Genomic DNA, 26,627 nt, shown 5'->3' on the forward strand with positions numbered 1-26,627 from the left:
CATGAATATTACACCATATCGAGTTACACTAAAGGCAGGAGTGGTACTACCACGAATGCGACAATACAAGTTACCACCAGATGCTGTAGTGGCTTTACTACAAATCATTGACGAGCTCATTGCCCAAGGAGTGGTTGTAGAAACAGACTCCAATGTATGTAATTCACCGATAATTCCGATTCTTAAACGAACAGATCCGAAGGCCCCGCCAGTATATCGATTGGTTATTGATCTGCGCGAATTGAACAAATGCATTGTGCCACAATTCCCTGTGGTCCCAGATATCTCGTCATTACTGACAGCTATTGATTCTGAAGCAACATTCTTTACTGTAATTGATCTCAAGAATGCCTTTTTCAGCGTCCCTATAGATCCGGAAAGCCAATACTTGTTCGGATTTAGTTTAAATGGACGTAGCTTTAAATTCTCACGCGCACCTCAAGGATTTACAGAAAGCCCCAGCATCTATAGCCAAGCACTGAAACGAGAACTCGACAGTATCTACATGCCAGTAAACACTGCCCTGCTTCAATATGTCGATGATCTGCTGATCACCGCTAGAAGCGAACCTGAATGTGAGAAAGCATCACTGACAGTTTTACAATTTCTAGCCGAAAAGGGGCACAAGGTGTCCCCTTCTAAGCTGCAATTCTGTGTCCAGCGAGTTATTTACCTTGGTCACTCGCTGTCCAAGGAGGGAAGGCAGCTTACACCAGATCGCATTCAGTTAATAGCTAGCATGCCAATACCCAAGACGCAAAAGGAGGTGCGGGCTTTCATAGGCCTCACTTCATATTGTAGGCAGTGGATCCCTCAGTATGCATTTCTAGCAAAACCACTCATTCAGTTGACAACACAGGAGGCAGCCACATCGACTGTTCTCCCTTGGACTCAGGAACATACACAAGCTTTTGAAAGCTTAAAGAAAGCTTTATGTCAAGCACCGGTTTTAGCAACACCATGTTACAATAAACAGTTTACACTCTTTGTTACAGAACGCGAAGGTACTGCCTTGTCAGTACTCACACAGGAACAAGCAGGATCACACAAACCGTGTGCTTATTTTTCTAGTACATTAGATCCCGTAGCTCAGGCTTTGCCTGCATGCCTAAAATCGGTGGCAGCGACAGCTTTAGCAATCAGACAAAGCGATGCCATAGTGTTAGGACATCCATTGACAGTACAAGTACCACATGCAGTAGAGGTTCTTTTGAATCGAACGCAAACACAACATTTAACTATAGCGCGACTTACAGGGTATGAATTAACATTGTTCCAACCACATATAGAAATCAGACGTTGTAACACATTGAATCCTGCCACACTGTTACCAGTAAACGGAACAGACCCACTAGCTCATGACTGTATTGACGTTATTACAATCACGACGAAACCCAGACAAGACTTGACAGATGTCCCATTGTCAGACCCAGACCTGACGTTGTATGTAGATGGTTCATGTATGAGAACAAGTACAGGAGAGTTAGTGGCCGCTTACGCAGTCACAACAGACACTGAAATCATTGAAACTAATTGTATAAATACCTTGTCCGCTCAAGCAGCAGAGCTCGTCGCTCTGACACAAGCCTGTATTCAAGCCGCAAATAAAAAAGTCAACATATACACTGATTCACGTTATGCATTCGGAGTTGTACATGACTTCGGCGTGCTGTGGCGAGAGAGAGGTTATTTAACTTCTCATGGTGCCCACATTCAGCACGGACCCCTCATTCATGCCTTATTAGATGCAATACATCTACCCACTGCAATATCAATTATGAAATGTAAAGCTCATACGAAAGTTACTGATATAATTTCTCAAGGCAATGATCTAGCTGACAGAACAGCTAAACAGACTGCTCAAACTCAAACATCCGACATGACAAAGACAATAGTCCCGACGCCAACACATTGTATGACAATTAAAGATCCCGCTCTTGACGTAATTGACATACAGACACATGCTACACCAGAGGAAATAAAGAAATGGACTGAATTAGGAGGGATTCAAACGGACCAAGGATGGATGACGAAGGAAAAATCTGTGTGGTTCCTTCCTGACTCAATGGTCCAAGTTATTATTAACACTATACATAGTCCAGCACATCTAGGAGAAAAAGCTATGCTAGACAGCATCCAACACATTTGGTTCAATAAACATTTACGAGCAGCAGCTAAACAAAAAGTTCGTACCTGTATGATCTGTTGCCAGTTCAACCCAGGAAAAAGCGTTCCCGTAGAACAGGGTGGATTTCAGCCTCCTGATCACCCTTTTGAAATCCTTCAGATGGATTATATCCAGATGGAACGATGTCGAGGATTCAAATATGTTCTCGTAGTTGTCTGTGCTCTGTCCCGTTGGACAGAGGCATACCCGGTTTCAGATTACACTGCCCCGACTACTGCCAAACAGTTAGTTCGAGAATTCTTCCCACGATACGGTTTACCACGTGCTGTCTACTCAGATAACGGCCAGCCGTTCTCATCCGAACTAATGAAACACGTTTCACTTTTGTTAGGCTATCAGTGGAAATTCCACTGTGTCCGACACCCCGAGGCAGCAGGTCTCGTAGAAAGACATAATCAGATCCTGAAAATCAGATTGTCCAAAATATGCAGAGAGAAAGGTGTCGACTGGGTAGTAGCCTTACCAGTTGCACTCTTTTACATGAGAATGGTAGCACACTCTCGAACAGGGCTATCTCCGTATGAGGTGATCTTTGGCAGACCACCAAATATGTGGGGGACGCCTATACCACGTAAAATAACTGATATTGACTGTAATATGCTGACAGATTATTTGGCTTCCTTGATGTCTGCACTACAATCTTGTCGTTCACAGGTAGCTGCAGCTTTTCCTGACAACACTGAAGTGAAACCCCATGACGTAATTCCGGGGGATCTCGTTTTAGTGAGGAACTTTGATCGAAAGACTCAGCTGGATCCTAGGTGGAGGTCGCCACAATTGGTCTTGCTCACCACAAGGACAGCCGTGAAGATCGAAGGCAGAAAAGGCTGGGTACATTCAAGTCATATCAAGAAATTTTATGGACTACCATCGGATATAAAAACTACACCTCGCGTGTCTTCACCCATTGACTCAAAACTTCCGTTGGTTGAAACCAGTAGTCACGAACATTATAAACTAAAACTCAGATCTAATCCGTCGGGCAATTCGATTGTTTAAGTCCTCTCCAAGGTGAAGCGGTTGAATTTGTCTCTGACATGTATCCCTTAGATCTGAATAGAGAAAAAACCCGAAAAATGTTGAAACGACATGCGTATTGTAAATCACTGCGTAGTCATTGCACAGTGACGTTATTAATTTTGTTTTCCTTAAGTCTTTTTATAATTATTGCAAGTATATTGTTGCACATATATTACCCTATTTCTAGACATGTTTATAACGTTACTGCTGAACATTCTTTTAGTGACCTACCCCCGCATGAATTATCGTATAGATTTGCGCTGCGCAATAACACTTTTATTAGTATGTTACATCATTCCCATCAGGTTAGCAATGCTACAAATTGTTGGATATGTGGCCGACTCCCTCCCTATCAGAATTATAAAGGAATTCTACCTCTTTTTCCATACCCATTCACACACAACGGCTCCTGTGGAGCATGGTTTAGTTTAATTAATTCCCTAGATTCAAATTCTGCAGTTTATCAAGACAACTGGGTATGGGGAAATTTGAACTTAGTTTTACTTAAAGTCTGCTACCCTAACAAGGAGGGACTTCCCAAGAGAACAGGAACTGATCTAGAAAATGAAGTATATGGATTAGGTAATTTTACGCTTAATCTTATGATCCTAAATGTCGAATCCGAAGCTACTCCAATTTTGCCCGCCATGTCAGTATTTCCAGTAAAAGGTGAATTATGTGTAAGAAAGAATGGTTCCATACATATGGGCCATAGTAAATGCACCACTGTAATAGAATTCAGTGATCAAGGCAAGTCGACATTTAGAGCTTCCCGCCATTCCTATTTTATATGTGGTCAGACGGCATATGTACGTTTGCCTCTAGATTGGGATGGTACCTGCTACATTGGATTTCTTTTGCCACCTGTTTTTCTAGCTCCTCCTGATTATCACAGAAATACTCATTTAGTACACAATAGAGAAAGGAGAGATCTCCCAATTGTCGATTACACTGAAACAGCATGGGAAAAATACACAGATTTCAATAAAGGTCTCTTTCCCTATATAGGTACCGTTACCAATAGTAAGCTGATACGTAGATTAACTAGAACCCTTGAAGCAGTAGTGAACGAAACTATTTCCGCCTTAGGCAATTTAACAGAAGAGCAGTCTGCTATGCGGATTGTTGTGCTTCAAAATCGTCTTGTCCTTGACGTCATCCTGGCCGATAGGGGCGGAGCTTGTAGGGTCATCGGATCAAGCTGTTGCATTTTCATACCAGAAAATTCGCCATCTGTATATAAAGCTATAACCCGCCTTCATAAGATTGTAAGCCAGATACACCAGAATCCAGGCACCTGGACTTGGTCCGGTTGGTTTTGGAGCGTGTTATCAGCCTGGGGATGGAGAGTTCTATCCTTCCTAGGTATTGGCCTTCTCATACTATTCAGTTGCTGCTTATGCCTGCAATGTGGACCAGCGATTTGTGGTCTGTGTGCCACATCGTGTATTCCACATCAAGATTTTCGTTCAAGATCCCGGAATAAGAAAGAAGAACAAATGATGCTATATGAACAGATCAATGGATTAATGAAGATTGATATCTCTTGACGGGCAAGTAGGGGACAAGGAGGGAATGTGGAAATATGGATTTTTCTGGTCAGTTATGTCCCCTATCTTGGACCCCAACGGTTCTATGTGCATGTTACAAGTACATGTATGTTCCCTCCAGTTCCAGTTATGAAGACGCAAACACATGTGCGTCCACCGTCAACATGTCCTCTTTCAGATCCGCCATGAATAGGCCGGATATTCCATTCCTAAGTACAAAAGGCCACCGCCTTTATATGGTTCACTTATGCCATTTTTACAGTCCAGGCAAGTAGGCCCTGATTCTGTCATCAAGCTTTTCTTGCTTTCTGTCTCTGAAGCTCCAGTCCGAGCCTGCATCTGTGACCATGAACTTTGTCTCATTCCCTGCGCGGCTCACGATGCCTGACATCAGCTTGCTGCCTGCCAAGAACTGTATTTCACCTTCGAAATTATCTGCTCCGTTCCCTGCCCAATGCATTCCTGTCTAGTAGTTTAAGTAAACATTCTTCCAGCTACCGAGCAAAGGCCCGGCTTCTCTGTCTTCATGCAAGTAATTCATAGCCCTGTTACTATGGAAGATTCCTGCCCTCGCACCTAGTGTAGACACTTAGACGCCTGTACACGCACTAACAGTCAGTATAGTCAGTATAGAATAAGATTCTACTCTAAGAGACCTCTCTTTTGGATAACATAGTTCTTTAAACATAGGATGTTAGATATGATTTGGGATTAGGTTGACTTGACCCTCCAGACTTCTGTCGCCACATGTAGAGCTAAATGTCAAGTCCCCTTCACCCCCTAGTTGCACTTCAATTACACGTCATACTGCTGCGCGCGCATCTCTGCCAAGTATTTCTGCTGACATTGCGAAACTATTTCATAGGTCCACCCATATGTGACATCATAACCAATGACGTTTTCCTTGTTACACCCAATTACGCCTCTTTCAGCTACGCATGTGAAATGTTATCTTTGCTATCAATTGTTACGCCTCTTGCATTTACTTCACTGTAATGCCTATTGTATAAAAGTGAGTAATTATCAATAATGTATGTACTTCACTTCCTGAACCTCCGTGGTGATGGAACTTGGAGGCCACGATTTCGAAATCGTCCATTAGAATAAAGCCCATTCCGAACCTCTAATACCACGGATTCTGCCTCTTATTTACTGAGCTATTTTTATTAGGTTCCGTATCAAATTAAGTCCCGGTAATTAAATTATTTACCACAATGGCTGAAGGGAGATTTGCCGTCGGATTTATATGGATTCTCAGTCCAAGTATATGCCAGCAAGGAGTATTCAAAGTCACTGCTGATTTAAAGGGTGAGATCACAAAGTGATGCCTTTGGAGGCTGTGTTGGGTGCAGATGTTCTAAGTTTGAAGAATCAGAATTGGTGAATAGAGTGTTACCCACAAAGATGGAAGTGGTGACATGAGCATATAGATTGTCTTCCAGTCCTTCTAATACCCCACATGCAACAGGTGGCAGACCACTATTGTCACCTTTAACAACTTAAATTTCTGTGAGCCAACACTGAAGAAGACAGCAGCTCTTAAAAATGCTTTCCAGGTCAAGAGTCAGAGAATTATTTTAATGCAAGCTTGAGCAGTAGGATACAAGCTAGGAGGTGATAACTTTTTGAGGTGCGAGACACACTTTTAAGTATGAAGCTTTCACAGTCCCTCTTGTACCCGGCCCGCTTAAGGTGCTGCTGGAAGAGAAAACACATATTTTCTCAAATCAACTTAGCCCGTTCTTTCCTGGAAAACATGTGGAACACCAATAATGTACTTTGAACACAAAGTTAAGATTTTGAGGTGGGATACATTTTTGTTGTTAGGACCGGATTCTCTAGAATGTATATTATGGCCATGATGGGAAATTAGAGAGACATCTGACTTGAAGTGGTGGTTTGGTTGGGCTGCTTTCTGTTCTCCGTTTGGACCTTCAATACCTCATCCTGCATTCGCTTCTTCTCCTTACCTTTCCTGACACTGTTTAACCTGGTCTTGTTTCTAATTGGCTTTCTCTAAATATATGTTAGAGCTTGGTGAATTTTTTTCTCTGAAAAGAAGTATACAGCAGATTGGATTTATATGACTTTTTGCTTAGTCACTGGAAGAAGGTGGTGCGGGATGCTGCAGCACCCCCCATATACCCATGCCAGAGTTCAGATTGTGAATGAGCATTAAAGATTCCTTTCAATTTTGTTTTTTAATCTGGTCACATTTGTTGTGCTTTTAAAGCACAAATCAAATACCAGGATATGTCACTTGTCAAAATATGTTGTATTCTTTCAACATGGAGATTGATGTTTGCTTTTCTTTTTCTCGAACTGCAAAGTTAAAGCATTTTGTAAAATGATCTATCTGACAATCTTGCTGAGGTACAGGGAGTGAGAAGGGAAAAGCTGTTGGATGTCAGTGTTTTTCTAACACAAAACAAAATGTAAATACGTTTAAATGAACTCTACAATTTTTTCAAAATAGATCAGAATTTGGAAATCACAAATGAAGCACTTTTTGATCATTCTGAAGTGTGATGGAAAAAAAGATTTTAAAACGATACAAACAAACTAGCTCATAACTTGGTGATGTGCAAATAATCTCTATCTGCTTAAACCCGATTTCACACGATATAATTTGGGTGCTATGGTTTTAGAAGTAAAACTCCATGTCAGATGAATTTTGTGACTATTCCAGTAGAAAATATACCGTTTGTAAATGACAGTGCATCACCGCACCATGCATTAGTAATTTGCAACAGTCTGCTTCAAAATTTTCCACCGGCTGCTACAGAATACTTATGACGCTCCAGCTGAATGGACTGGTTTATTTGCTATCAACTGGTTCTTTTTGCGCCTCTTGTATTTTTCAAAATCCCTTTGACTTCAGCGAAGGTTGCACCCTCACTCTAAAAATTGTTCCAGCACCGCTGACTTCATGGCAACAAACCCCTACGCTCATGCCTCAAAAGTATACATGAAAAGGGAGTAGAAACGGCCAAGAGAAGGTCCTCAGAGACTCAGAGAGGGCCCTGGGCTCTAACGCAGCTCGGGTTCAAGCTGAAAACAAATGTTTGCTCTCCACGAAATAAAGAGCACCGTTCGGGGAACTGCCAGCATTGATTAAACATGGATGGATAAGTGCACTTCCAAAAAGCACGAAAATGATGAAGTCCCAATAGCAGGCAGCTGCGACCTCTTTCTGGCGATAGCTGAATGTACGCTGAAGCAGGTGAAGAGCCGCGCCTTTCTATAACGGTAACGGAGACGTTGCAATTCCCGGGAGAGCTCGTGAAAACAAAGAAAAGCGGAGAGGCGGAGAACCGTCGTCTCTTGGAGGGCCCCGTTCCCTCCCTCTGCCTGTCCCTGTGCGGTCCCAGGTGTGCGGGAGGCATCGTCGGGCTAACCCAGTCTGAGCCCCGGCGCCGCTGGCGGAGTCATTAACGCTGTGCTCCCCGCGCGCGCTCCGTCCGCGGCAGCCCGCCCGGAGCACGCGCGATTACTTCAGAATGTATTTAAGGGCTGGTGGAAACCACTGCAGCAGCAGCAGCCAGGGGACGTCGGCCGCGCCGGGGCGATCTGAGGACTGCACCTGTGAGCGGGTTGAAGTGCCACACCCCCCAAGATTGGGGAGTGGGGTGCAGAATTGGGATACCTAGCTCTCCCGTGATTGTTCCAAGCTCTACGGGGAGCGCCCAAATACCCGGAATCTATCCTGGCCGCACGAATCTTTTTTATGAATTCTTCCCCAGGAAGTTCTCTAATATCGGTTACGAGAGATTCTTACGTTTTTATGCACTTTGGTAGTTGTGGTTATGATCTTAACCATAATATATTCGAATGGGTGCACAAGTAGCTTAATTCAAACCCAAACTCAATGACACTGTGGGATGCTCTCGTGGTTGACATCACAACACACCTGAAGTGAGAGTTTTTTCTCACTGGTTGTATCTAGTCAAAGACAGTCTGGCCCTGGGCAGTGCAGTGGCTTTCGCGCACGTGCTATTATCCTCTTAAACTTGTACTTCAATTCAAATAGAGAGTTTGACTGGGGGAAACGGGCTGGAGGTCATGTCCAAAACCACCGAACCCGTAAGGGAAACCAGGTCCCAGTCCAATACGGCAACATCTGAATTTGTGCCAGAAAGACTTGTGAATGAGAGATGCCCAGGTGTATGTTTGATGTTATCTTGGGCTGGTCCGGGGGGTTATTGGCCAAATATGATCTCTGTTTGTGAAGTTTGTGAGATGCGTATATTGTTAGAGTGACGTGGAAATACCTGCTCGTGGAACGAAAGGCATCCGCCCTCACAAGACCCCACCCTCTTATTGGAGCGATGTTTCAATTCCGAAGGAAAGGGATGCTGGGGCTTTAAGAACCACCTCCCCTCCTCTGCTCCTAACAATGGTTTCTACCGGCTTCTGATTCCCAGAGCAAAAAAAAAAAAGAAAAAAAAGAAGTAGTACTATGCCATTTTGCCGGTGGAGGGGTTGGCTTCTCGGTGCTGAGATGCGGAGCTGTCAGCTGCCCCCGGGGCAGGTAGAGGGTCACTCTCGGGCGTGATGGAGGGTCAGGAGACCGGCTGCGCCCTGAGATGCGAGAGTGAGAGAGGATGAGCCAGACAGCAGCAGCTGGAGACTGCAGCTCTCACTGAACCGCTGACGGAGGAGAAGGAACCACAGGCTAGGTACTGCCGGAACCGGCGTTTCTCACCTTCATACCCCTGGCGAAGAGCCCCTTCTTAGACAATGCACCCCCATATACACCTCACCCTCCCACAGCTTATCACACCTTCCTACCCGCACTGTCCGCAGAACCCCTACAGAAATGTTCCCCCCTTAGGTTTCGTCTTGAGCTTTTGCATGCTGTGTATGTTGGAGCATATGGTGACATGCTTTCAAAATGAGCGTGATATGTTAATGTGTCCCTAATTGCATCCATTAAGACCGACACTATAGACTGCCCACAGTCTGGCAGGCAGAGGGTTAAGTAGTAGGAGGAATATGCATGATGTAATGCAACAGAGACAATGGCAAGGATTTTCCTTATAGAATAGCACATTGAGGGTGCAGCCGAGGCGCACAGGAGCAGAGGTGTTGTAATCTGGGAATACAGTCTCGACGTGGAAAGAGTGCCGCCTATTAGCAACAGCTGCTCCTCCATGGAGCAAGCGTGCTCCAAAACACACGACTTTTGAGACAATAGGTGCCTGAAGGATAACTGTCCCCACAGGAAGGAGGGTTCTAGACAGCAGTTTGTCAGATATATAAAAAAAATCTGTGTTTTTACTTGCTGTATGTGCTGTAAATAACAGATGCTACTATAACACGATTTAGAAATATATATATATATATATATATATATATATATATCCTGCACAAAACGACTATTAAAGATTGAGATCAAGATTGTTAAAAAAAAAATGAAGATGCACATCACTTGAGGGATCCGTACATGGAGTGTGACTCGCGCCATCTCTGCGTGATAGTATTTTCTAGAAGGAAGAAGTTTGCGTGGCCGGTCCGCTGGATTCAGCCTGCAGGTCTAGTGTGTATTATTGCACAGAAGCCGCCGTCTTTGCCCTGTTCCCGTCTATAAGCCAGCGGTGATCGACAGGCGTCCCCGGGGAGGTGCTCCAGGAATCTATCCATCCAGGAGACTTCAGACTAAGTTCAAGCGCCAGAAGGCAGAGTGGTCTGTGGAACTGGGCCGCCGTCGACACCACTGTGGCGAAATTGCTTGGGAGGAGCACTTGAGGCGAGTGTTCCTGCGCACCGTTCCATTCATGCTTTTTTCCTGAGCCTAGGAGCAGGAATGCAACTGAGTGGAAGAAACTAGAATCGACTCTTAGACCCTTGTCTGTTTGTGCTGTGCCTTCACGCCCTGTGGTACCAGGGGTAGAAAATGCCCTGCCTGGGCTGCTGAGCACACTCCAAGTAGCTCCTGCTACTCTGGGGCAGCCTAACCGACGTCTGTGATTGCGGCCCCTGCCAGCAACTATAACGATGCCCTCAAAAGCAAGTCTTCAGTTCCAGCTTTAATGCTTTATGCGGAGATAACCGAGGCTGACGTCACGTCGCTGTTCTGTAACATTACATAGTAATGATTTGAATATGGTTCTTTGGGCCAAATTGCTTTTTATTTCGAAGTGCACAGTACATGGGATGTCACACAAGTGCACGAGGTTCTAATTTCTGAAGGTCTTGGGGGGGGGGGGAGGGGGGGCTGGGGGATTTTTTGTAGCTGACTTGAAAGTGGTTTTATCTGCGATTGCACGTCTCTTGTACTGTTAGCAAAGGCCACATAGACACGTTTCGCATTGTTCTAATCGTCAAATTGCTCGTTTTTGTTCCTGGTCAATCAGCGTTGCAGGTGCTCGGTAAACCTTGCACTTTGAGGGTGATGCATGTGTACATCATGTGCAGACTGTCTGCCATAGCGTCAGGCAGTCTTCACATCTCAGACTAAGGAGAATGCTCCCTTTCAGTAACACTTCATTCTTTTGAAGTGATTCGTAAAATGTTATTTTTTCTCTCTTTTGGAGGGTGGGAGGGCGTTAACCTGAACGTGACCGGTGCTGAGACTAAATGTTTTAACAATGCTTGCCTTTTGCCCCATTGAGAGCGAGACTGTGACAAGATTTCATTCCAGAGTAGCGCATTTAGCAGCCTGGCAGGCGAAGTCACACAGGTGACATTTCCAGTCTGCAGGCACAGGCCCATAATGCTCTTCTCCGCACGCCCCATCTTCTTGTAATCGATGTAAAGCACATTATCATGTGTGTTGGTATTTGAAGGTCGCTCACTAGACATGCTCGGGCGCTGACAGCAGTTTCCCTGCTGAATAAGGCCTGGCTGGAGTTGATATTTTATGACCTGTGTTTTTCTGGTATGTTCAATTATTCTGCTTTCTGTTGGGGAAATTCCACCAGACAGAACATACTTGAGGGTGAAAGTGGAATCAAACCTCCACCTATTTAGGGTCTAACTACATTATGGGTTCCGGAGTAGCGTGCTACTCGGCAAATAAGCTCTACAACACCCCATCAGGTGTATTAAGTGATATATATATATATATATATATATACAAACCTTTTTCCCTCTTCTATCCCTCCACCACCCTTCTCAATCCAAATAACTGACTAACATATCCACCACTCAAATTACTTTCATATTTCACTATTCTAATTCACCACTAATCCTTTATGGGTTCCGGAGTAGCGTGCTACTCGCCCAAAAAGCGCTTTGATGCCTCATCAGGGGTAGTAAGCGCTATATAAATGCAATTACAATAAACAATTCTTGTCCATGCTAATGGTTGCTCCAGTACTCTTGGTTCCCAGGCTGGAAATAGCAGTATTTATTGTTCCCTGATTGGAAGCCCCAGCAGCTATTGACCACAGAGTGCACCAGCCTTGTGTGGGATGCCATTGCGTTTAATGTCCCAGTGTAGGAAGTAGCTCTAATTATTGGACCTCAAGAGCAAGCACCAGTTTTCATTACACACTACCAGAATGAACTGCCATTTATTGTACCCTAGCAGAATACACAAGTGTCTACCTCTGCCCGGCAAAACGCTTCAGAATTTGCCCCCCACAGGACAATGCAGCATCCTTTTCCTCCCTCAGCAGAGTGCGCAGTTTTTACTGAAACCCAGAAGGACGGGCCCCCATCCACTGCCTATTAGCAGGTGTTGTAAAACGAGGCAGTATCTGTGAGGCCTGCACAAATAACATGTCACATTTGTCCTTCACTGGGAACCAAACACCCTATTGTAGCGCTTGACTCTCAGAGGGTAGCGTTGCAGAGCAGTCTAAGGCTTACTCAAGGGAGGTGGTGTAGGCTAGTAATCGCCATCTTCAGGTACACAGAAATAACACTCGAAAATTGATTGTCCAGTCTGTACTTTACTTTACAACAGAAAGAGTACATTTATTAAACACCCACACTACTCAATACTACGCACCAATTTACAAATATACATCAGCTGTTGGAATTACTTTCTGACATTGCATAACATCTCCACCAATCCCATGTATACACGTCATCTTGCCCCCTAATGCAGTGGGTTGACACAATCTGGAACGAGGGCCTTGCCAACTGGCACCATCCCAGTGGCGACCCACCCCATCATCTCAACAAGCATGAAAAATAGGTACCCCTGCCCTGGGGACACATAACCCTGACTGAGTATCTCATACTGCCCATACAGTATGCACCTCTACCTCTTAGTGGCTAGCGGTCTGGGTTGTTCTTCCTCTAACGCAGTAGCTAGAATACATGTTTGGGCATCACTTTAAATGAGGTACTTATCATAGCTGATAACAAGTGGAATGCAGTGCAATCACAGCCTCTAAAAGGCATCACAGTTATCACAGGATTAAGCATATACTGCCAGACACCCTAGCAGGAATATCCAGCAACCTAACCCCACTTTGCTTATGAATTCACATTACACGTGTGACTTACATTCCCACCTTAGAAATAACATTGGTAAATGCACTTCTCGTGCCATTGCACCTCTCCACCTCCGGGGGATGCTCTTCTACAGACATCCCCAGCACAGACTTCCACACATTGAGGCAATCCTTAAAGCACCCCCCAGCTGTAGAACAAAAGTTCCAGCCCGGGTGAAAGTGGAATGTTAGCCGAGCCCTTGAGGGGTATTTCTGTTAAGTCCCCGGAGACTTAGGGTAGGGACATCCACTATTCGAGAAGGGGGAGTCTGCAGTCTCCCCCTACGCCCCCTCCTGCAAATGGTGGTGACCCCCTCCACTGGCGGCCACCAGGCGCCAAAGCAAAGAGCTGTCCCCATGCCTTGCAAGGAACTATGGGGCACTTCATACACAGCCCGTGCATATCAGAGCAGCGGCGCTCCTGCTGCTCCGGGGAGAACCGCGCTGGCCATGTCGGCTGCCTCACGCAGCCTCTGCTCATCATGGGGGGCCCGGTCCCACCCGGACCCTGTGCCTTCCAGGTAAGTGCTGTGGGGCTCAGGGAGCCCACCCCTGGCCGCTTCTGCCAGCTCCCTGTCCAGCCCGCACCCTCGTGTGCGGCCGCGGAGCTTATGCATTTATTCTGTTCTGCCAGCTCTGGTGGGCAGACACGGTGGTTGCTCCCTCTCCAGCAGGTCTTCAGGGGAATGCAACGGCACTCCACCTGTTTTCCCACTACTGCAGGGAAGTGCGACGGCACAAACCCCCGCCTTCCCTTCGGGGCCCAGAGATGGGATCCCGGGCCCCATGGCCATCCTTCACGAGGACCGCAACGGCGCTCCCCGACTTCGACTTCTGGGCCTGGATTTGGGATCCCGAGCCCCTAGTACATCTTTGCGGGGAGCACAATGGCGCTCCCCGGATTTCTGGGTGACGGGGCCCAGAGTTGGGGTCCCGGGCCCCTGGGAATTCTTTGCAGGGAGCTCGACGGCACTCCTTGCCTTAGTTTCTCCTGTGAGGGGGGCGTGATGGCGCTCCCCTCCCTCCAGACTCATCGGGGGCTAGGGTGGGCTCCTGGCACCCCTTGTGGGCAGTTTCACGGGGAGCGCGACGGTGCTCCCGGCTTATCTTCTTGTGGGGGCAGCCCCCGGGACCTGACCCACCCCGGGGGCACATCTTGACTGGTGGCGGAGCCCCACGCGCTTCGTTGTCGGTCCTGGCAGAGGTCAAAGGTCGCCTACCTTCTGGGGGCGGATCTCGGCCCCCAGGCGACCGATCGGCTCCATTCTGGCCTATTCTTGCTCCTGGTGGCGCTCCCCAGCCACTGGGAGCACTTTCTTTCGCCCTCTTGGTCTCCAGGAGGGTGAACTCAGCAGGAAGCGGTCTTCACTAGCTTCCGGCGCAAGTCTTTTGCCCGACTCTCTCCTCCTGGGCCTCTCTTCTCCTTTGCGTAGAGGCCCAGACTTCTGCTTTCTGGTCTTCCCTTGTGGTGCATGTCAGGGTCCTGGGCCAGTCTGGAGGTTCTTCCTTCCAGCTGCCCATGGCGCCAGGCTTCAGCACAAGTCTTCCTCAGCAGACCACACCCCAGAGAGAGCTCCTCTTCCTGTGCAAACTCTTTTTAAAGAATTTGGAGGGGGCTGGCAGGAAGTCTCGGCTGATAGATTAACCTGTAGCTCCATCCATCTTCTCTTCTTGGATGGGAGGCCTTCACCCTTGGAATGCTTGTCGTGAAGGGCTAGGCCTCTGATGCTACAGCTTGGGAGGAAGGTCATTAGTCCAGCCTGGCAGGGTCAACTGAAGCCAGGCTCTGGTTATGAGCTGACTCAGAAGACTATGACTTTTCTGGATGACCCAAAAGCAGTACAAATAAGACTCTGGACTCTGCAGAATACTTCTTCTCACTTTAGTTACAGTGGGCTTTAGTGCGTGTCTAGAATTTATAGGCCCTAGGGAAGTGAAACTATCCCAAAAGGTCCCCATCCTCGTAGGGAATAATGATGTGGTCTTTCAGTGAAAACAGTAAAGCACACAGACTTTCCCTCACATGTTTCTTCCCATTATATAAAGCCTATTCCATGTCACCAACCAGCTCTGCATAATTCCTGCCACACAATTCAATTTGTAGCTGCTCCTGGGCTGCGCACGCCAGGAATCTCCCCTGCGCAGCCCTTACACTTGTGCACATGCATTTACACACGTGTCTGCATGTAACCAACCCGGTGCCCTTTTCTGTGGCTGCAGCGCAGCAGCCTACTCTCACCAGGGGGACACCAGTAAAATCCACATGCAGTCTCTTTCTTCATGAGTTCACTGTGGGTGAGTCCCAACTTATGAGGCTCTGCCACAGTAAAGCTCAACAATTAGGTGTTCAAAAAGCAAAAAATCCGTGCATCGCAGATGGTCAGAACCACCTTCTAACACACGCCGCATCCAGCTGATTCCTACAGGGAAGAATTAGCCACTCTACATGGGTACTCTTCCCGTGGTCAGCAAAAACTAGTTCTAAGGAGTTCTGACAAGACCCCCCCTTACTCACCAGTTATCTGCTCAGATCACCTACTCCTCCCATCCATGAGACCTCCACCCACTAAAGGGATCCCAGACTACCCTAAGAAACCTCTGGGCTCTAGGTTAGATTCCTCTAGGTCACTCACGGTCTATCTGGACTCAGCCTAACTAGGCTTACCTTTGCCCTTGGTCACATAACACTATGCCTACCACTTCTCTGGACAAGGGTACAGTGCCTCAGGACTGATGCGGTCTTCTGGTATAGGTCTACATCCAATTCCCTGGGTCACTAGCTGGTCTCCCTTCCGGAGATTGGTCCAATCAGTACCCTCTCTCTTCTTTTGGTCCTTGCACCCTAAAGATGTAACCTCTCTGGACCCTCACCCTCAGCCTGCCACTGGGGTCAATCAGCTGCCACCACCCTTTCGGGATGACTGTCTTCCCTAAAGAAAGCACAGACCCACAGAAAAGCAGCTTTGGCCACAGGCCTGGCTACCGAATTGCACCTCAGACCGGCCTTACCACCGCACTGGCAGTGCCAGGGAGGAACACTGAGGGTGCCTCCTCAGACATCCTACAGCTCATTCGCCCCAGTCAGTAGCTCCACACAGAAACTACCCCGGGAACCTAGACCCTTTCCTTGTTCTCCGCTGCGATAACATGGCCTATGCACCCTTCCCTCCGAGAGGCGTGCTCTCCTCCTGGAGTACCCTTAGAGAGCCTGTGGGCCCTGAGTTAGCTACTCCCAGGCCCACCTCTCATAGCTGTCTTCGGTCTCTCGGCAGCACCTTGGGAGACTGTCCAGGGATCCACATGATCCCTGGGTGGCCAGCACCACCCCTTCCTGAAGCGCAGGGTCACTTCACTTAAGATAGGCCCCACCTGCCTTCAGGGTGGTACTATCACATGCAGCCAGGGACCCTTAAGATCCTGGCTAGGCCTGCACCACCCTCCTGGGAGGCACAGGGTCCCTTCACTTAAGATGGACCCATCTGTCTTCAGGGTGGTACTACCTTGCAGAAGTCCACCTCCTGAAGCAAACTAGGGGAACACCCCCATGCTCCTGGTCCTGGGGTCCAAGCCCCCAGGATCTACCTGACTGGTCACCGGCTAGGCATCGCCCCAGCCACCAATTCAGGTTCACAACACCAGCTTTAGAATGACATGCTGTTGCTTCCTTGGGTAACCACCTACCCGACCCTGACATCTCAGGGTCCACCACTAACCCTTCACCTGGAATCCAGGGAGCACATCACCCCCTCTCAGATCTCCACTGGGTCAGTTACCTAGCCTACCTAGTGTACCTAGGGGCTACCACTACACACACTCGCTCGAGAACTACCCTTCTTTTGGGGCCACCCACTACCATGAGCCACCCCTGGGTTGCTCACCTCCCTACCAGGTAACCTGGGGGGCTGCCAGACACACAACTCTACCACACCCTCCTCCCACCATGGGAAACGTTTCTTGGGGTCCCCCACCATGGAAACCCCTGGGGTGTTACTACCCGGGGTAAAGTAACCTCCTGCCCCACCCTTCCAGCAGTTGTGGCCTGCGCCAATGGCAAGAAAACTTTCAATGGGGGAAGGATATCTGGGTCCCCTTCTGTGGAAACCCTCCCTGCCCTTAAAAAGCATGGGAATCTCTCAGGACCCATACCTCTCCTGTCCCCCCCCCCCAAAGGTCAATCCACCCCTACCCCCCATCTGTGATGTAGGTATCAGTTACTGTCCCTATCTCTTGAGAAGACACCCTCCTCATGCAGGTGTAGTGGGTGTAGTGTTAGGGTTCAAAGGTGTACAATATGGCTTAGAGCACTTGTATGCAATAATTTCCTGGAAAGCACCATCCCGCTATCACACGATAATCAACAAAACTCAGTCATATCAATAAAGTTTAAATTTAAACCATAATATCTTCACATGGCATATATGTGCCCTGGGCCTTCCTTTCCCATACTTTTAGTTCACATAACCAAAACTTTGAACCCTTCTCAGAGCTTTGTGCTCTTCCATTTGCTTATTACTGCATAGTTAATGTGTGGCAAAACTGGACTAATCAAATGCTATAAATGCGTACCAGAATGGTATACTATGTTGCCTGCCGCTGCCACCAATGTTGGAAAACGAGGCAGTATCTGTGAGACCTGCACAAATAACATGTCACATTTGTCCTTCACTGGAAACCAAACACCCTATTGTATTGCTTGACTCTCAGAGGGTAGCATTGCAGAGCAGTCCAAGGCTTACTCAAGGAAGATGGTGTAGGCTAGTAATCACCATTTACAGGTACGCAGAAATAACACTCAATAATTGATTGTCCAGTCTGTACTTTACTTTATAAAAGAAAGAGTACATTTATTAAACACCCACACTACGCAATACTATGCACCAATTTACAAATCTACATTAGCTGTTGGAATTACTTTGTGACATTTCATAACACCTCCACCCCTCCCGCAGGGGGGATGGGGCCTAGTACCACCACTCCCATGTATGCACATCATCATGCCCCCTAATGCAGTGGGTTGACACAACCTGGAGCGAGGGCCTTGCCAACTGGTACCATCCCAGTGGCGACCCACCCCATCATCTCAACAAGCATTAAAAATAGGTACCCCTGCCCTGGGGACACATAATCCTAACTGAGCATCTCATACTGACCATACAGTATGCACCTCTACCTCTTAGTGGCTAACGGTCTGGGTTGTTCTTCCCCTAATGCTGTAGCAAGAATACATGTTTGGGCATCACTTTAAATGAGGTACTTATAGCTGATAACAAGTGTAATTCAGTGCAATCACAGCCTGTAAAAGACATCACAGTTATAATCACAGGATTAAGCATATACTGCCAGACACCCTAGCAGGAATGTCCAGCAACCTAACCCCACTTTGCTTATGAATTCACATTACACATGTAACTTACAGTCCCACCATAGAAATAACATTTATAAATGCACTTCTAGTGCCATTGCACCTCTCCACCTCCAGGGGATGCCCTTCTACAGACATCCCCAGCACAGACTTCCAAACATTAAGGCAATCCTTAAGCCACCCCCTCGCTGTAGAAGAAAAGTTCCAGTCTGGGTAAAAGTGGATTGTTAGCTGAGCCCTTGAGGGATTATTTCTGTTAAGACCCCGGAGACTTAGAGGAGGGACTTCCACTCTTCAGATGGTGGGAGTCTGCATGCTCTTGCAGCTCCCCCTACGATCCCTCCAGCAAATGGTGGTGACCCCCCCTCCTCCAGGGACCACCAGGTGCCAAAGCAAAGAACTGTCCCCATGCCTTGCAAGGCATTATGGGGCGCTTCATGCACAGTCTGTGCATATCAGAGCAGCGGCTCTCCCGCTGCTCCGGGGAGAACCGCGCTGGCCATGCTGGCTGGCTCACACCGCCTCTGCTCATCATGGGGGGCCTGGTACCAGGCTTATCTTCTGGGTGATGGGGTCTGGAGTTGGGGTCCTGGGCCTCTGGGAATTCTTCACGGGGAGCACGACGGCGCTCCCCAGCTTAGTTTCTCCCATGAGGGGGGGCACGTCGGTGCCTCCCTCCCTCCAGACTTGTCGGGGGCCAGGGTGGGCTCCTGGCACCCCTTGGGGGCAGTTTCACGGGAAGTGTGACGGCGCTCCCCGGCTTATCTTCTTGTGGGGGCAGCCCCCGGGACCTGACTCACCCCAGGGGCACAGCTTAGACCGGCGGCGGAGCCCCACGCGCTTCGTTGTCGGTCCTGGCAGAGGTCAAAGGTCGCCTACCTTCTGGGGCGGATCTCGGCCCCCAGGCGACCGATCGGCTCCATTCTGGCCTATTCTTGCTCCAGGTGGCGCTCCCCAGCCACTGGGAGCACTTTCTTTTGACCACTTGGTCTCCAGGAGGGTGAACTCAGCAGGGAGCGGTCTTCACTGGCTTCCTGCGCCAGTCTTTCACCGGACTCTCCTCTTGGGCCTCTCTTCTCTGTGCGCAGAGGCCCAGACTTCTGCTCCCTGGTCCTGGTCTTTCCTTGTGGCGCAAGTCAGGGTCCTGGGCCAGTCTAGAGGTTCTTCCTTCCAGCTGCCCATGGCGACAGGCTCCAGCACCAGTGTCCCTCAGCAGACCACACCCCAGACAGAGCTCCTCTTCCTGTGCAAACTCTTTTTAAAGAATCTGGAGGGGCTGGCAGGAAGTCTCTGTTTGCCCTATCAAACAAAGACGCATCACCTCTCTGCCCCTGCTCCCTCCTTCCTGCCCAGTCCTCTGGGTTTGTTCAAAATGACGTCGTCCAGGGGTCTCATGCCACAAGGTCTCTGAAAAGCCCCTTCCCCCCTTTCTGCCTTCTTTCCAGAGCAGCTTGGTGCCTGGCACCAGGTGACAGCTGCTGATGGATTAACCTGTATCTCCACCCATCTCCTCTTCTTGGAGAGGAGGCTTTCGCCCTTGGAATGCTTGTTGTGAAGGGCTAGGTCTCTGATGCTACAGCTTGGGGAGGAAGGTAATTAATCTAGCCTAGCTGGGTCAGCCCCAGCCAGGCTTTGGTTATGAGCTGACTCCGAGGACTATGACATTTCTTATGACCCAAAAGCAGTACAGATATGACTTTGGACTCTGTAGAATACTTCTTCTTACGTAAGTTACAGTGGACTTTAGTGCGTGTCTGGAATTTGTAGGCCCTAGGGAAGTGAAACTATCCCAAATGGTCCCTATCCTCATAGGGGAATAATGACGTGGTCTTTCAGTGAAAACAGTAAAGCACACAGACTTTCCCTCACATGTTTCTTCCCATTATATAAAGCCCATTCCATGTCACCACCCAGCTCTGCATAATTCTTGCCACACCATTCAATTTGTTGCTGCTCCTGGGCTGCGCACGCCAGGAATCTCACCTGCGCAGCCCTTACACTTGTGCGCACGCATGTACACACGTGTCTGCATTTAACCAGCCTGGTGCCCTTTTCTCTGGCTCCAGTGCAGCGGCCTACTCTCACCAAGGGGACACCAGTAAAATCCACATGCAGTCTCTTTCTTCATGAGTTCACTGTGGGTGAGTCCCAACTTATGAGGCTCTGCCACAGTAAAAGCTCAACAATTAGGTGCTCAAAAAGCGAAAAATCCGGGCAGCTCGGATGGTCAGAACCACCTTCTATCAGCAGAATGTACCATTCTTTATTGTGCTGAAAACCAGAGCACAACTCCTACAAAAATAGTGGGGTGTCTAATTAGCATTTGCCATTAAGTTATCTGTAGTGACGCCATACCCTTTTAATACCCCTCTTACAAAATAAAATCTGCATACGTCACAATCAAGATATTTGCTATATATTTTTGTAACTATAAATATACCCATAATTTGTTTAGCTATATCAAAACCAAAGTATGTGTACATTAGTTTGTTGTCTGTCAATGCAATGTAGTAAATCTTTTAGACAGTAAGCACATCTACATTTAAGGTATAACCTTTGTCTTTATAAACTTATATTCAGTTAAAATAGACAGGTTTGTGTACTTTATGTAAAAATATGAAACAAATGTTTACATATTTGTTTAAGAAGCTACACACTCTCAACATTGTCATGTATATCTGGACCTAATGATGTTGGTATTTTGGGTGACATATGATGTTTAAGGAAATTATTTGCTTTACATTAAAATGTGACAAGGTACATGTAGTTTATGACCTTAGTTAACCTCCTGACTGCAGTTACGCTTTGCAAACAAAACATTTATGAAGGTTTTTATGCCACAGGTTTAATTTCTGTATAGCAATGTGCATTTGAGTTTTGAAATGACTGAAAAGGAAAACATGTATGGAGCTTGTTAATTACATCATCAAACTGGCTTTAAAGAATAAATGAAATGTGCAGGGTGTATTTTATTTTTGGTCTAAATTGCTGGAAAACATCTTGTTACTAATATAACACAAACGTAGGGTGGGCTTTGGTTCCTCCATTGAAAAGTATTACACTCTTACCTCATGCTATTGGCTAGTTGGTATGTCATTCCACCTCCTTTGGGGACCTAGCATAGCAATGCGTGAGGGACTATTTTAGTTCGAAAAGATTCACTACATTATCAGACATTCAATTATTTGTGTGATATATACATTCCACACTTAAATTAACAACTTTCTTATTTTTTAACTGCAGTTATTGTCTTTGCCAGGGCACGAGCCTAACCCAAAAAAATGGCCGGCTATTGCGTTTTACTTGAAGATGTCCTTAATACAAGGTTGCCACCCCAAAGTCTTAATTCAACGATGCTTCTGGTGTCCATCTCCCTTTTTATTACGCATGAAATCTCCTCCTTTTTATCCTGTCACCAAGCTGTTTCTTCTTTTACTGGTGTTTTAGTTGTGATCTTTTTTTAATTCATTTTCTCTCTTTGCTAATCCTCACTCTTTCATTCTCACCACCTCTTATTGTTCAATCAATTTCCTTCCACTCAAATTTTCCATTCCTGTGTCTCTCTCTTTCACTCTGTCTTGAGGTACCCATTTGTTTTCCTCTGTCACTGCGCTTTTCTCCTATCTATTTTTGCCCAGCACTTAAAAAGAAGTGTCTGCTTATTTAAGCCCGATTATGACTTTTCGTGGTGTGGGGGTAGGCAGCACACCGTGGCAGCGCCCCTCACCGCCAAGAGTTGCCATTGTCTTCCAGCAAGATTACAACTTAAAAGCTGTTTGGCGGGCAGGCGGCGTGGAGGTTCCCACTGCGGTGCCTCTTTCAAAGGTGGCGGTGCCTTTGAAAAAGGCACCACAATGGGAACACCACACAAGGTTCCTGTGCGGCATGGATTCAAAAGTCCATGCCATGCGGGAACTGGTATGTATGCACACAGGAGGGCACTTGATGTGTCCCTCTGTGTGGATCCACAGGTGGATGAGGCACCGGGGCCCTAAAAGTCCCCTTTGTTTCCTCTCTGCAACGATGTAAACGGAGTAAGAACCTCCATGATACTGCAGATGGAGAGGAAACTCGTAATATGCTTGACAGGACCATGTGGTCCCGTCCAACATATTGCGGCCTTGGGACCACCTCACCATCTCCAGGGAATGCCGGTTACCACACGGCGGACCCAAGGCGGTCTGGCCGCCCAAGTCATAATGGGGCGGTCAGACCGCCGGTTAGGCGCATGCCCACTAGTCTGGTGGTCCTCGGACTGCCAGACTAGTAATTGGGCCCTTACTGTCTTCAGCAATGAGGCCACAAGTGGTAGAAGTTGTTCTACTAGTTTTACTATGACTGATTGGCCTTCTTGTAAGTTAACTCTATAATAATTCCATTCCATGATGGCCACAGAGGGCTGCATAGTTGACAAATTCCCTTTTAGCCTCCTCATAGTGTCTCTTCTGGACCCCAGCTGCCACACTATAAATACAGCAGGCACGATCATAGTGCTGGTGTCCAGTCTGTTTCACAGATGGTTAAATAAGGGCTGCAGACGCATGAATACTTTGCTAGCAAATAGCAGTAGTAATCTATTGTTTCACACCCCGCACCCTCGAGATGTGCAAATCTGCACCTGTCAAGTGAATTAATATGTATTCTTCACTCTTTCTCCTCCTGTCAACTCTGTTGCTTGTTCTGACACCTGGTGCTTCCTCAGTCTTTCAGTCTGCCATCTCTCTCACCTCTCTGTTAAAGCATGATGGCTCCTCATTGTCTGAGTATGCAGTTTGTTGTCCTGTTAGTGTCAGAGACTGCACCTTTATTCCTCCAGGGCATCAGTGTCTGTTGCTTGCTATTACCTTAGTTACTCAACCTGTACCCTGACATTTACTCAGTCAGTGATGGTTCCTTTGCTCAATCTCCCTGGCTGCTACCTGAGCTCCTGAGTATCTGAAACCAATATCTTTGTGGTCCCTGAGTCTCTGTGAGCATATATACTGGCGGGTGTTTCTCAAAGCCTGTCACCTGCTGTTTTCTATTTCCATTTATCTGGCTATAGGGGCCTGCTCAGTCTTAGTCTGCCATGTAACCCAGTCATGTGCCTATTCACTTAGGGCCTTATGTAGGTAAATTACATTTACCGATTCTTAAATACCGAATTTTACCGATTCGGTATTTATGAATCGGTAAAGGTAATGTAGGTAAAAAAATACCGATTCGGTAAGTGTCGGCATTTTAGAATCGGTATTTACCGATTCGGTAATGGTAGCCTGTATCTCATTGATTCCTATGGGCCAGGAGGCCCATAGGAATCAATGGGAAGCCAGTTACCATTACCGAATCGGTAAATACCGAATCGGTAATGGGGGGGAGCTCAATCAAGGGTGGCAGGGTGTCACATTGACACCCTGTTGCACCCCTGATTCCTGCATGTGTGCACATGTGGCACACATACATGCCCTGAGGGCATGTGTGTCTGCCACATTGCACACATCTAAGGGCCAAATAATGCCTTAACTGAGACATTCGTCATTTACCACCAACTGTCAGTTGGTGGTAAATAACGAATCCCCACACCCACCACACACTCCCCCTACATCTCATTTCTGTATTCGGTATTTACCGAATCGGTAAAATTACCGAATCGGTAATTTTACCGATTCGGTAAATTACCGAATACAGAAATGATCCCCCTACATATCAAAAGCCTAAATACCGGTCGGTAACGGTATATTTACCGAAAATCGGCCGTTACCGACCGGTATTGGGCTACCTACATGAGGCCCTTAGTCTCTCAAAACATTGCTTTGTGCCTCCCTAGTCGCTCAGCATGTCACCTTTATAAGCCTGTTTCCCTAGTGCTATCTTTGTGACTTACAATTGGAATTAAAAGCCCCCTTTACAGTGACAGATATGCACCTTTGCCCTGATTGCCTCAGCTACATTGATATCTGGATGCCTGGTAATGGTTTTTGGTCATGAATCAACACGGATCATGTGTATGCACCATGACCAAGGTCTGTCTCATGGTAATGCAGTCTTTTTGGACTGAGTGTGGTGCACTAAGCTCTACCCTCATAATGGTTGACTGTGCCAGGAGCACGGTGGTGGCAGCATACCTGATTTGAGTTCAGAAGTGTGAAGGAGCCTTTTTACCTGTGTCACTGGAGTGATGCCTATTAGCCCATTCATGTACACTTCAGTGCCTGGGTACTTAACTCACACCTTTGCCTGCATGGATTGTGTGGGATATTTGAGTGTGCATGCTGAGATGTATGTGTGTGCCTGTGTATGGTACATGACATGGAGGCCTGTGGAGACTAGTGGACAGGAGATTTAGGTTGTTGACATTCCTGAGGTCTAGGGATGAAATGCACACTGAATGAAGGGAGCAGAGCATTGTAGGTGGACATTGCTGCAGAGTTGTCGGTGATGCCCCCCCTTCCATATGGCAGGAGGGGAGATACTGTTTTGTAAGGACCGTTGACCATTGTGCAGCACCATTCGGTGACCTGTGTATGCCAGGTGATGGCCACTGTGGAGTAAGAGCAGTGAACCATGTGCACAGTCAGCCAGCAACCCTTGTGCACTAAGAGGAGGCCACTCCACGGTATCGTTGTGCCAAGGATGCTGTGAGGAATACTTGCTGATTGTGAAGAACCCTGGAGAAGGACGCTCAACAGCCATGTTGGCCTCCCAGTGATTTAAAGAGGCCTGATCGATCAACGGAGAAAGACAAAAAGAGGCCCAGCATCTGGAGAGTGGAGCCCACAGAGACACACACCTGACCTCCTGCACTTGTTGGCTGCTACTCAATGTCAGATAAGACTATTTCAGTCAAGCAGGCCTGTTGGGGATATGAACAAACTTAGGTTGTTGCACTGTTGAAGTTTACTCTTAAGGGCAAACTTATACTTTATCATGTGGGGACCAGCATGGGCTGCATCTAGAAAATGGCACCAGTATCAAACTGGTCATAACCAGCCTTACTAGAAGAGGACAGGGGAATCTGGAATACTGCCCAGGACAATGCTAGTGCAACAACCTTAAAAAACAGTAGTTATTATTTAGTGTGTTGCCTCTATGCTCATTTAATAAAATACTACTTGATGATCTGACAGCCCTAGGGTGGTCTTCCCCCCCCCCCCCCCAACGTTTGGCCTACCTCTTCCATTTTTCTGACCTCCTTTTTGCTGGCTTTAGGAATCTGTGACCTTTACCACTGCTAACCAGTGCTAAAGTGCTTGTGCTCTCTCCCCTGAAACATGGTAATATTGGTTCATCCCCAATTGACATATTTAATTTACTTAAATCCCTAGTAAATTGGTAACCCTTGTGCCCAGGGCCTGTAAATTAAAAGCTACGAGTGGGATTGTAGCATTAATTGTCACCTCTAAAGTAGGCCCTGTATAACCCTCAGGGCAGGGTGCGTTGTATGTAAAAGGCAGGACATGTACCTTTTTAAGTTTTACAGTTCTTGGTAGTGAAAAACGTGCCATGTCGTTTTTTACCATTGCAAGGCCTATCCCTCCCAAGGATAACATTGGGATTAACTTATTACATTTCCTAAATGTAATTTAAAATTGGGAAGAGATAAGGCCTACAAGTCTGATGTCGCTAGAATCACAATTCAAAATCAGAATTTATGGTGAAGTCAAATTTTAAATTGCAATTCTGAAAATGACACTTTTAGAAGGCTGGCATTTTTCTACTTTAGCTGTTTGGTACCTGCTGCCTATCTCTGTTCGGCCTGGGTTGGGTGTCAGTAAGGCTTTGTGTAGATAACCACACACAAAAGAAGCTTAGGTTTGACTTGATGGGCATCCTGGTTGATTATAATGGAGGAAATGGGCACAGCCTCACACGTACACCTGAATAGGCTGTGTCCGGTCCACACACAAAGGGCTTGTTGGAAATGGCCCTTTTTGCAGGGTTATCCCTAAACTTTTTGCTTTTTCCTCCTATTTTTTCCTGACCTGTTTGTGTTGGTTTTGGGACTCTGGGCACTTTCTCACTGCCAATCAGTGCTAAAGTGCATATGTTCTCTGTGTAAACTGTGTTATGGATTGGTGTTT

The 26,627-nt window shown here is 47.0% G+C and overlaps 1 protein-coding gene across 2 annotated transcripts in view; it reads left to right on the plus strand.

The window, feature by feature from the left end:
- The first annotated feature begins 9,183 nt into the window (after positions 1-9,183).
- The window catches only part of PPFIA2 (PPFI scaffold protein A2), a 1,995,062-nt gene continuing 1,977,618 nt past the window's right edge, over positions 9,184-26,627 (plus strand). For both annotated transcript variants that reach the window (XM_085652973.1, XM_085652974.1), the window contains exon 1: positions 9,184-9,437. The gene's annotated coding sequence lies outside the window, so the exon portion shown is untranslated. The remainder of the gene's footprint in view (positions 9,438-26,627) is intronic.

The sequence above is a fragment of the Triturus cristatus genome, chromosome 4_1 (genome assembly GCF_964204655.1).
Source record: "Triturus cristatus chromosome 4_1, aTriCri1.1, whole genome shotgun sequence".
Classification (NCBI taxonomy): domain Eukaryota; kingdom Metazoa; phylum Chordata; class Amphibia; order Caudata; family Salamandridae; genus Triturus; species Triturus cristatus.